General features: G+C 51.7%; 1 long non-coding RNA gene across 2 annotated transcripts in view; it reads left to right on the top strand.

Moving 5' to 3' along the window:
- LOC113202767 (uncharacterized) overlaps positions 1 to 8,745 on the top strand; it is a 54,663-nt gene extending 45,918 nt beyond the window's left edge. For both annotated transcript variants that reach the window (XR_008011401.1, XR_008011402.1), the window contains 3 exons: positions 5,382 to 5,621; positions 7,053 to 7,113; positions 8,606 to 8,745. This is a non-coding gene — a long non-coding RNA (uncharacterized LOC113202767). The remainder of the gene's footprint in view (positions 1 to 5,381; positions 5,622 to 7,052; positions 7,114 to 8,605) is intronic.
- The last annotated feature ends 3,811 nt before the right edge of the window (positions 8,746 to 12,556 follow it).

Genomic DNA, 12,556 nt, shown 5'->3' with positions numbered 1-12,556 from the left:
CCCCCTCCCAAAACCCCGGGCTCTTCTTCCACGGTACCCGCCCCCTGCGGCGTGCTTCTAGCTTAGCGGACAGACGGACAGACAGACGGACGGACGGACCACGTCGTGATCTCGCGAACCGAGAGAGCTAATGAAGTCACTGCAGGCCGGTAACTCAAGCCGATCCCGGTACACGGCAGCCCATGCACGCCCTATGCACACTGCTAAAGACTATACGGTTCGGGTTTGCACTCCCCTCATATTCCCAAACCGTCAGCAAATGAGCTTTTCCGTTCCAATGCGTCTACCCTTTGATTCAGTTGTATCAAAAACAAAATACGGATCTGTAAAACGGTAAACGTATCTTGAGCGCGATTGAAATTGGTCGTTATTATGGTGGTGGGCGGATAAAAGGGAAGAGGTACGTAGTGGGGTACAGGTTGGTCCCAGCAACCCCTCTCTTCTCCTCCTCCTGGTCACCAGACCGTTGCTAAGACACGGTGCGCGCGGCTGGGGGCCCCGTGTAGCGGCGTGGCTGGGCGTGGCGCGGCGTGGCGTGGCGCGGCGTGGCATAGCCAATGAGCGTGGCGTGACGCCGGGATCAAGATGCAAGGACAGGAGGCAGCGGCGCGGCACCGCCGAATCATCGTCATTATTGGCACCGCTTGCTTATTTGCAAAACGCACCGCACCACTATTCGCACTCACTCACGCCTCTCTCGGCTGCATGGCGACGACGCCCCGTTCCGCGTCCCCTTCCATGCGCAGGCACCGCAAGCGCCTCGGTTCTTACCTGAATGGCAGAAAAAAAACAACATAATTGTTAGTCTCGATAATGGCTTAGTTTGTATTAGAAATTCAACAACAGCCGAGTTGGAATTAGACCGCATTAAATAAAAAAGAGGAAAACCAAATTAAGTGTAATTGGACAGAGGGAAAGGGGGAAATAACGAGAACACTGGCATAGCCTCCTAGTTTGGATATCACACGACAGATATGATCAAAGCAAACTAACCAAAGAAATCTTTGTCAGGACTCTCGCGGCGAATCCGCGCGTTCCTTTTTTTTCCGCTGTGTGTTCTCTCTCCCCCTTTTCTTTTCGTTTTTGCAACGACAACAGCGGGCGTTGCAGCAGGGCCGCGGGGCTGGGCCGCGGTGGAGCGCCGCGCTGCCGCATAGCTCCGCCTGTCCCGTGGAACTGCATTTCAAACCGCATTTTACGTTGCGACAAACCTCTCGCCGCTCTCACAGGCACGCGGATGCACCACTTACACTCACACACAACACTCACGCACAATCTCATATACAGTCATATCTTGTGTTAGCGTCTTTCTCCTAGTATATATTATTTAGAGATAAATAATATTAGTTATTATTACATAAATTTTAACATTTACTTGCTGTTTGGAAAAATGTCAATGAGAGAAATAAGAAACATGTTAGGCAAAAGTTTCGACAGCCCGCATCGTCGTGGTATGCTCGCCTTTCCCAGCTTCCTCTATTGCCTCTCGTGTCAGCGCCCCGTCCTGCCCCCACATTGCCTCCCGCCACGAGAGTCGTACATTTCACGAATTGAGAAAGCGTTGAGAGAAACCACGAGGGAAGAAAAGAGAAATAAAGCCAAACGGTTCGTATCGGCGGCACTGCTAGTTGCGCTAGTTATATAAGGGACTATGGAGAACATCGACCAATTTCTGAAACGCATTTCCTTGTGTGAAATTAAAAAGGAAGAAACTCATGACTGCTCAAGGCAGCGTCTGGATCCATGCAGAAAGGTTAGGTAATAGGAAGGTCTTAACAACAATAAACATACAGAGGTTTTATTAAAACACACTGTAAGAAACATTGTAGACATTGTAGACAAGTGCTTACTCCATTCCCTACAAGTCTGAAACGAGTCTACAATTGGTAAACTCAAAATAACTCCTACGGTGGCTGAGTTCCCGCGCGGGCCGGGCCAACATGGCGGGGCGCGCATGCGCGCAGCGTCCCGGCGGCAGGACCCCCTCCACCGGGTTCCCCACTCCGCCTACAGAGCGCGCCACGATCGATGGCTGCCATGCGGCGCACGCTCAACGCGCCGGAATTCGAAAATTGAACCGCTTTTTGAACAAATTACGATTTGGGAGGAAAGGAAAGAAATTGTGCTGCTTCCCCACAGCAAAAGAGATTACATTTACTTCCTAAAGTCAAGAGTTTTGCAAAATCAAGGCATTGACCAATCCCAGACATAGCCTTCGGTGGGTGGGACATAGATATACTGCTCACCCATTGGTGGGCATTTCTACTTTTAACCAGGGTCATGCTTCGTGCACCTATTACTGTTTGTAGTGTGACCTCTTTTACAGAAAATCCAACGTGAGGCACTCTTTATTCTAGAAAAATTGTTATTGTTACGAAACTTTTGGTGGTAACTTTATCTTTAGACTGGTAGCTTAAAATTGTCACAAATGTCATAAATTTTTCCTTTATCCTCTTAGTTCTTTTCCCTTTCCAAAAGTTCAAAAAAATTCAATTTTTTCAGCTTGCTACATGATACACAATGTGACGACTCAAGATAATTTGGTCCATTTTGAAAAGGGAAAAATTCCCCCCCCCCCCAAAAAAAAGGGTAAGTCCCCGTCATTGTGGGCGCCTTTGGTTGAGCTTGCCCAGGGGCTCGCCGCTGGGGGCGCTGGCCGAGCGGGGGCTGCGGGGGCTCCGGCCGGGCAGGGCGCCACCGCGGGGGCTGCATAAAACAGGCGGCAGCGGCATACATTAGCGCTACAAACAAATAACGGAGCGGCCAACTTTAGCGATCTATCTTCCTTTCCCCCAAAGTAAGCCCTGCAGCAGCTGCAGCGGGCGAGGCCGAAGAACCGGAGAGAGAGGGGGGAAAAGAGAGGGGGAGAAGAGGGGGGGATGGAATGCCATATTTCGCTTCCCATATTCTATTTTCATACATAAAATTTCCGTATTTTGCAGGAAACTTTAACTTGACCCATAAATAAAATTGTAGCTGAGGAGAGCAAGAAGTCGGCCGGCTTAATCGAGCGACTTTTGGTCACCGGCCTCACCTGAGGGGTCTATGGTCTATATTCGTGAAAAGTACTCACTGCTAAGATTTTTCATTTGGCAAACTTACTTAATACAACTCTATTCAATTCTCGTTTTTCTTTATTTTCTGCCAAGCAACGATACGGAGAACAGCTGGCGATTCCTTGATCATACTCCCCCTTTATTTAAATTCGATAGACGGGCAGGTAGAATCGCTAGGTGAGATGCGTGAAGCAGCCTAACGCGGCGTGGCGAGGCGTGGCGCGATGGTAGCGCCGCCAGACGGACTCCTACTTCTCGGACTGCCCCGACCCCAAGGCAGCGGCCAGCCGGTGGCAAACGCTTTTCGCACGTTATAAGGTGGCGCGATGATCGCTTTAGTGGCGTGGAGCGGAGGGCGGCTGTATCAGGTCGCTACACGGCTAAAAACAAGGTCAAATGTTTGGCCAAAGTGTTCCTCAAAAAAATAAATAATAGGCGAGAGTAATAACGATATTTACGCCCGTCTACAAGGCCCGGTAACACATTTACAGAGATCACCCCGACACCGCTAAAGGACCAGGTCCGAATTGCACGAAAAGGTCTTTGTTGAGAGTGTAGGCGAGGTGCATGTCCTCGCCTACCCCCGTTCGGGCCCCGCTCCTCGCTGCGGCGTGGTCGCGGCCCACACGCCCCGCCACGCCACGCCGAGACAGAACGGGAGACCGAACGGGAACAGGCCATGCACAGAAGCGAGCGAGATGGCAACAAACGTGAGCGAACTGTTGCACCCACGCCATCGTCTACAATTATCGTTAAAACGCGGCAGAAAGAGGCAAAAAAAAAATTCGGTGGGCATGCATGGCATACGGGCTTCATCAGACACCTTTGTCGTGAGAAACAAAGAATCGCCATCACTCATTAAAAATTTTGCTGAACGAGTTTAAAAACCAAACGTTGCATCCACTTTGATTTTCTGCTTAGCCAGGACCAACAATGGGGCCATGCGCCTGCATGCACACCACACAGCAGCAGCCGGGCGGGCTTCTGAACCTCGCGAGGGGGCCTTGGCTTCCTAATATCGGCCTCCTGCTTTTGCTCCCGGCGATCCTTCCAGACGCCAGATAGATTAAGCGATTCATTACGTATGGGCGTATCTGACAGGCCAGCGGCGGCTGGCGGCCAGAGGGGGCGAGTCATGCTTGATATGTCAAAATTGGAAATTGCTCCGCAAAGATGGAAAGGAAAAAAAAATCTGGAAGAGAAAAAAAAGAAAGAACGGAGCCTCCGCGTCAGTGAACCCGCTGGTGGTAAAACGCCCGACCCGGCAGCAAGCCTCTTGATTGGATCTCGTTTTGGACCCCCTTCTCCCTTCTCCTGGCTCCTCTCCCCCCAAACCAATTCTCCCCATCTCTCTCGCTTGCACATACGTCTTTCCGTTCATTCCGGCGGGGGGCGTGGCGGCGCACACAACAATAATTCGGACGACGACATGGCATGGAAATAATAAAAATTTGCTCATGCATGCTCATGCTCGACTTGGCGCCCGATTGGAAGCGCCTTATTCCTCTCTCCTCTTCGCCCTCTCTCTCCCCCTCGCTTTTCCAAATAAGTTCACTGATTTCCTCCCCATCTAGCCTTTATCGTTGGATTCTAAAACACTTAAATTGTTCAAGATCAAACTATCATGTTTGATTGTTTGCGACGCTTCTTTTCGAAAACAGTTGGCAGCACTCCAGCAATTTTCTAAACGCTCTCCACTCCTTCACTCTAAAAAAAATCAATACAAAATTCTGTAACATTGTTACGCAGTAATTTACATATCACATGTTACAGAAATTTGTATCATTTTTGATACAGATTTTAATCTGTAACATGGATACGAAAATCTGTATCACCTGATACAGAACAGCTTTGGGATTTTAAAATTGTAATTCTTTATTTTGTTACTCTTCCTCCCTTTCCCCCTCTTCTTTTTTTCTAGGGGACTTAACTCCTTCGATCTTTTTTTACGTAATGTACCTTGCCGCACCGGGAGTTGAACCCCAGACCCTTGGAGTAGGAAGTCGCGCCTTTACCCGCGCGGCCACCCAGGCTACCTGAGGAGAGGTTCGCTGGAGCCCGGTGTAATGCCACCGGGGCCCCCGGAGACCGTGCCAACGAAGTTCCATAATTCTGTATCCAGGGTTACGGAAAATTGTATCCACCGTTACTTGATCTTGTATCTGTTACAGAAATTAGTAACATTTACGGTATTTTGTAACATTTTGATCAGATTACAGAATTTTGTACCCATGTTACATGTTTCCATATCACAAGAGCCTGATACAGAATTCTGTATCAAATTTGATACAGAATTCTGTATTATTTTTTAGAGTGTTGTTCCAGGTCCCCAGCGGCTCCAGAACAGTACACCCCGGCGGCCACGATATTGTCGATGATAAACAATACCTGGAGGCAAAGAATACGGCCGCTCGGAAGGAATTTCCCTGGAATACACACGGCCGTGCATGGCGCTACCATTTAAACGAAGCAGCGGCCATTAGACGCAGTGGCAGCGGTAGTAGCAGCGGCGGCAGCCGAAGCAGCGGTTGCAGCGGTGGAAGCGACAGGCAGCTGTGCAGCTAGGTATGGGCAGCGGCGCTTCGTTAATCAACATTCCGCATCGAAGTACACACACACGCGTCTTTTCCGCAAAAAAGTAAAAAAAAGGGGAAGAAAAAGGAAACACATAAGAAAAATAATTGACAAAACAAGGACAGCGAAACGACTCCCGCTAAGGCCTTGCGCTCTCATTATTATTGTCGTCGCTATTACATTGTTCCTATTCCTTTTCAATATTTCTCAAGTCAGGACAAACATAAATACCGTATGAAAACGTGCCCATCAGTACAACGACTGGGAAAAAATTATTGTGTCGCACTCATCTCCGCTATTTGTTGCAACAACTGTACTGAAATAGCTAAGAAATGCGCTTACACCTGCCCGAACGCTTTTCTACTGCTGAAGAGTGAACGGAACCCGCCTAATAAAATCCACCGACCCGAGCAACCCTCCCTGCCGCTCTCTCTCGTCCCCTCTCTCTCTCTCTCTCTCTCTCTCTCTCGCCCGCTCGGTCGCCACCCCATCGCGCACCCACCCCTCACGCCCTCTCACTCCCCCCATAGGCTTCTCCGCGCGCCTTCCCTCTCACCATTATGTTCCTATGCCGCCCTTTTCCCTCTCACTCTGCCTGCCGCTCCGTCCTCTCTTCTCTCTCCCACTCGAACTGCGGTGGAGAAAAAATGTAAGAAGGAAATAAATCAGCCTCACACCCAGAGGGGCCGACTTCACCCCACAGACTAGGAGCCATGCCGCAGGGAGAGAGAGAGAGAGAGAGAGAGAGCGGGGAGGGGGGGGGGGGGGGGAGTTTTGGAAAAAAGAACATGGCTGTGCGTGTGTTTCGCCCTTTTTTTTTCTTTCTTACTTTTGCCCTCCTCCCAGGTAGGGTGCCGGAGCAGATCGAAATATGTGATTTATGGCAAAAGCTGTCCAGGTTTTTGGCGGCGGCAGGACGACCAGGGCCCGCTCGCCTTCGAGAGGACCACTTGGTGAGGTCCCTCCTGCCACCGGCTCCCGGTACCAACCCCCTGCCGCAGGAGGCGGAGGGCCACCCTAAAGATTGTAAAGTGGGGAATAATTGGCTGGGGTCAAAACATAATGAACTACGAGCTCAGGTGGCCAACAATACGTCAGCCCCATTATAATGAGGCATAAGGCGACTTATGAAAGGCGAGGGAAATAGATTTATGGTTTCTCGAAGAATGGACTCTGCTTTTATTTTTCAATTTTCAAAGGAGCTGGTCGTGGTTGGTCCTTGTTGTTGTGATAAGTGGGTGGCTAATCGAACACCATCGCTTCGTCTTTTCAATTAACGTTTGCTACCCTTTCCGTTGCACCCAGACCAGACCAACTCACTAATTTAAAATTAAACAGGGTATAGCGGCACTCGGCTTATAAAAGTTAGACTTTTTTTTTTTACCAGCTTCTAGTTGTTACCCCATTGTTTTCTTTTTCCAGAGGATGCTGTGATTTCGTCGCTCTGCGAGCGTCGTCGTCGGAGCAGCCGAGGAAAAACAAAGTATGTATACGAGACATAAATACGGGCAATAAATCCTAAGAATGTGGCACATATGTAAGTGCGGGACGGCAAACTGCTTTAAAATTCTAGCGCCATCCGAGCAAGTGTATGGCTCGGCCGGGGGGCGGGAGCGGGGCGGGAGGGGGGCGGGTAATCCTGCATTCTCTCTTCACCTCCATCCATCCCGACCCAGCCCGGCGGTGGTGGTGGTGGGGGCAGCCCGCGGCAGCCCGGAGCAGCGCGCGGGCCCCTCCCCTCCGCCGCTGGTGCCCAGGCGCGCAGCCCGGCGCGCGCCCGGAACTACTTTCAGGCGCGCCCGGAGCGAGTTGGAGCGTCCGCCGCTAGATGGAGCCAGCGTCGCGGTCCAGCCGCGCGCCGACGCTGGCGCTGTCATCCACCCTGGCGGCCGGCGGCGCAGGCTCGGAGAGCGCGCGGGCAGGCCGGCGGCAGCCCGGCGGCGCGCACGCATGTCGTTTGAGGTTATGTTTTGCGCCGTATGCCGGCCCGGCTGGTGGGGAGGGGCGCGCCCAGCGAGCGCCTTGGCCTGCTCGATCAGCTGATCCGCGCCGGGCTACGCTTCGCCACGCCACGCCTCACGTGGATCGCACGTGGCACGGGCGACAGTTCACGCACCCCGTGCAGAAGCAGCACATCGGAAGAAGTGAGAAATTACTATCAGCTTATAAAGTGTTCTACAATCATCTCTGACTCTAAGTTAATGCTATTTATACCTAGAAACACACATTAATTCAATGCAAAAAATAAAGAAAAATATAATTAATTTCTGTTATATGACAAGTCCGCTAGGTAGGCCGGAAAAGGGGTTGTGCGGTAGGGCGCCAGGGTATAGGAATGGCGGTCCCATCGATTTTTACAGTTGTTTTTTTTTTGCGCCCTTCTCACGGAAGAAAAGCGGTGCCGGGCTATAATTCATCACGGCAGCACACCCCATAATTCACAGATTATTTATACATGGATTGGCTCTGCCTCAGCAGCAACAACGCAGGGTCCCAAGTTGGTGGGTGGTGCGGTGACGGTGAGAGGGGTGAGAGGGCGGTGGGGGCGCGCCGGGCCGCCGGGCCGCGCCGGGGGGTGGCGGTGGAGGAGGTGCGGACGTTTAGGCACCCTCAAATCGCGATTTCATCCCCCAACCTTCCCCTCTGTTCACTGCTCCGATCCTTAGCCCCCTTCTCATGCCCCCCACCTCCGCCCCTTCCCAACTGGGTCGCCTGCTTGAGGTCGCGCGCTCACTTCTCGGACCAACGCGGCTATGTCACTGGAGAAAAATGAAAAGGGCGTAAGTCCAATGGAACGTCCGTGGACTTACGCCCTTTTCACTTTCCACTAGTGATGTGGTCCAGGACGCGGTAGTCCTTTTCCCCGCAGTGTACTTGGGCATGCGGGCGGGCCCATTACCGCACTACTTAACCCCACTCAAATATGAGGCACCCCGACCGTATCACGACGTCCTCATATTATCTTTGTGTTGCAGGTGCATCGCGGACGGACAACCCGGCTGGGCTACATGAAGAATATATAACAAAAAAGATTCAATAAATTTCACAATTAAAGAAGTGACTTTGTACCTGTATTCATTTCCCAATGACGAAAACATTCCAGAGTAAGCATTCACGGAACTACGAGCGGTTAGCAGCATTACTTTTCTCCCAACAGTAGAAACCACTGGTGCATTTCAGCTTGGCCGAATGGTGAACGCAGCCAAGGAAACAGGGGTAGCAGGCTACGGAGTTGGGGCGGGGGGAGGAGGGGGGAGCGCGTGTAGGCGCTCTGTCGGAAGAGATTGTAAGGCCGATATCACATCATCCACTCCCCCTACCCCCTTATAATTTTCTTCCTGCCCCTTGACTCGCGCAGAAAGCTCGAACCAAAACACAAAACCTTTGCACCTTTGATGATAGCCGCGCGTATATATAGACATTGCCGCCACCAGTGCCGACTTTTACCATGACTCATGATTGCTGCAAAGCAACATTTAGAGCAAAATAGGCAAACAAATAAGTGACCGCAAAATATTATAATTCTCCGGGACAAAAATATACAGACGATACGTTCGATTCTAAAGCGGTTGGCGAGCGGATCGTGCTGCGGTCGTCGCTGTTTACCATGGACGAGTATTGGTCAGTTCGCAGCGGGCGGTGGACAGCGGTGGCCAACGGCACGTCACCAACCAAACCTCCCCCAAACACTTCCTATCAGGCCAGGTGTAAAAAAAAGCCACCCCGCGCGCCGACGACAGGTAATTGGATTTACGGCCGCGTTTGCCCTAATTATAAATGCCCCGCCCCCGCGAGTCCGGCCAGCGGGGGAAAAAAGAGTTACTTCGATCGACGTGTGAACGGAGCGGTACCAACGCAGCCCTCAATCCAGTGCCCCCTCCCCCTTTTACCTCATAAATCCAGCTCACGTATATACTACACTCGCGAGTAAGAGAGAGAGGAAAAGAAGGGGGGGGAGTAGAGAGAGAGGTAGGAGCTGCCTCCTCGGCGCCGTGTGGCTGCTCCATGAGAGCGACAGGGACAGACTCAGCGTGTTGGACTCGGTTCTTCGTTCAGTCAGGCCCTCCTGGACGCCAATATGCAAATGAATCTTCGTCCATAAAGTAGACCCCCCCCCCTCCCCTCACTCCCGAAACTTTTTAAAGTTTTTGTTTGGTTCTGTACATTCAATGCCATGATATTTCATGCCTATTTACTAATTTTAAAAGAAGTACAGGCACTCTTTTTAAATCATAAAATGTAAAGAGATTTTACAACATTGCAAAATGAGCAGCAGCAATAGCGAGTTAAGTTGTACTCGAACAGATTTTATCCGTTAACATGATTCATCTGACGGTTTCCTAGCGCACTGTCATCGGGGATCACAAGTCGGTATCCCGGTCTGCGTCCGTGCGTCCTCCGCCCGGCGCAGCACTGACCCCCACCCTCGAGTCTCCCTCGCTCCCCCTTCCACCTCCTCCCCGCCGCTGGCTGCCGCAGGCCACCCCGAACCTCCGGCTCGGCGGCTCGGCGGCGACCCTCCGCGGCACCTGGACGCCAGACGTGGCCAGGTCGGCGCGGCGGCGAGGCGGCACGTCGACCGATGAGTCTATTACGGCAGAGGCATGGACAATTTCTGTGTGTTCTTTCATTTATCTCACGCGACCCTTTTTATTGAATTTTAAAGTTGCAATTTTGTGCCCGCGTTTCCAGGCTGACAAGTATTTTTAAAAAAAAGCATCATGCGAGTAAGTAAACGGCTCTCACGGTAGCCGCTCTCTTTAGAATCCCCTCAATCATCAACCATTTTGTCAAAAACATAAATAGCGCGAGCAACTTTGTGCACTCTGTACGTATTACTTTTATTTTATTTTTATTTTATTTCTAATTTCCATCTACATGCGGTAGCGTGACACCTCAGGCGATGGACGTGCGGTGCAAAACTTGCTTTGAAGGATTTCTTCTCGTCCTCTTCCTCTCCTTCCCCGTACCACCTAATACAGGGTAATTCATCATTTCATTTCCTCCGCTCGATGCATACTTGAAACTCCGCCAAGGATACGAGTTATGCCGCCTGTATTGACAGCCGACAGGTTTCCGAGCAAGAGGGAGAGTGTGAAGGGAGGGAGAAGCGGGGCGGAGAAGGGAACAGCGGAAAGCGCGGAGGATCCAACCGCAAAAATAGCAATTTATGTCATTTGGAACGACGTCGCACCTCAAGTTTTTCCGCAAAGGAAAACTGAACAAAATCTATGCGCACTAAAACGGTCTTAATTTCGCTATTATTTTGCTTCCGTGGGAGCCGCCGACAGCAGTTGCAGCGTCAGCAGTGGCGGCCGGAACGCACCAACAACAAATTGACGGGCAAACGCTCAGATTGAGAAATTTTCACAAACTACTTCCCGGTGCAGTGGTTACGACCATGACCGTGCGAGCAGTGCCGTGCCGTGCCGAGCCGAGCCGAGCCGTGCCGGGGCCAGGCTGACAGGCGGGCGGGCTCGCCTCGGCGGGGGCAAGTCGCTTGACGAAGACAAATGAGGGTGTACGGAGCACGCGCTCTGATTGGCCGCGGAGGAGAAACTCCGCCCAGTCGCGGGAGGCTTAAAAAAAATATATATGTGATCGTAGCGCCCGTATTCTAAATGCATACGTGTCTGGTGCAGCGCGTCACCCAGCCCGACGAACCCGCCTGCCAGCGCGCGGTCAAGGTCAGCCTCAGCGAGCAGCTCGTCCTCCCGGAGCCAACTATACTTGCATCGCCGCGACTCTGCCAATGCAATCGACCCACAAGAGTTTCCTCCTTTTGTCGTGTCCATTCCGGCCCCTAAATATAATAATTTGTACCGGATTGTTTTGAGAGATAGCGCTGTGACACCGGGCGGTATTAACCTATAGCCATACGCCGCGGGGTAATTACTCACTGGAGAGCAATCTCTCTCTCTCTCTTTTTTTTCCACATTCATTATTCTGGGCTGCCCACTGCCCACTCCCCTCACGCTAGAGTGAGGTTCGGTCTGTCTTATTGCTCTCTCTCTCTCTCTCTCTCTCTCTCTCTCTCTCTCTCTCTGTTAATTCTACTTGTACCCACTGAAAACAACCCAAGTTGAGAGATAGTTCCCATCAGAAATGTGTCCAGACCTATGCTCCTCCGTCCTATGATACTGTTTTGTGCCCAAGTCTCTGCTTACAATTTTGATACCAACGTAGAGAGAGGGAAGAGAAAGAGAGAGCAAAGCAGCAAAGCAGCCCCTTTCATTGAAATCTGTACATCCCCTTTGTTTCCATGCCGACTTGGCTGGACAAAGCGTATTTATGGGGCGCGGGAGGGAGTAGGGCAGGGGCCAAACACGGGGGTGGCGAGGGGGTGTGGTGTATCAGGTGGCCCAGGCGGGGTAGCGCCAGCGCGCTGTCTGTAACCCCATCCGACATTCCAATGGAAGAAATGACTTGTCCTTGATTTTCTATCTAACAGTGAACAGTTGCATACGCTTTAACGGGACACCTATAAAAGACAAAGGAGCAGCAGGGAACACAAATAAAAGGCGTATCTGGTTCAGTTGGCGTGAGGGAAAGTCAGTGTGCGTAAGAGAGAAAGAGGAAGCAATAGGGGGTGGGGGAATTGATGAATGGAGTCGAATTCGCAAACGAACGCGAAAGCCTGGCTGGCGCCTAGCACGCTTAGCGCTCACACACCCTCGCACATGCACACGCAGGCACTGTGCCTTGTAAGAGAATAAATCACCTAAGCCACATCACTGCCCTGTCCGAGTATAGCACCTCCCGCGTTGGCCCGCGCTTCTGTGTATGCATGTGTGAGTGTGAGTGCGCGCGCGCGGTCGCTCCGGGAGCGTCAGCGTGGTTGCCATGGCTACCCGCGGCACGCCAAGGTAGGGGTGGCGAACACACCTCTGCGTAAGTATAATACGCTTAAACATCGTCCCCCCCCC

The sequence above is a fragment of the Frankliniella occidentalis genome, unplaced genomic scaffold (genome assembly GCF_000697945.3).
Source record: "Frankliniella occidentalis isolate FOCC.00 unplaced genomic scaffold, Focc_3.1 Scaffold102, whole genome shotgun sequence".
Lineage (NCBI taxonomy): Eukaryota > Metazoa > Arthropoda > Insecta > Thysanoptera > Thripidae > Frankliniella > Frankliniella occidentalis.
This window is presented reverse-complemented; position numbering and strand designations above follow the sequence as displayed.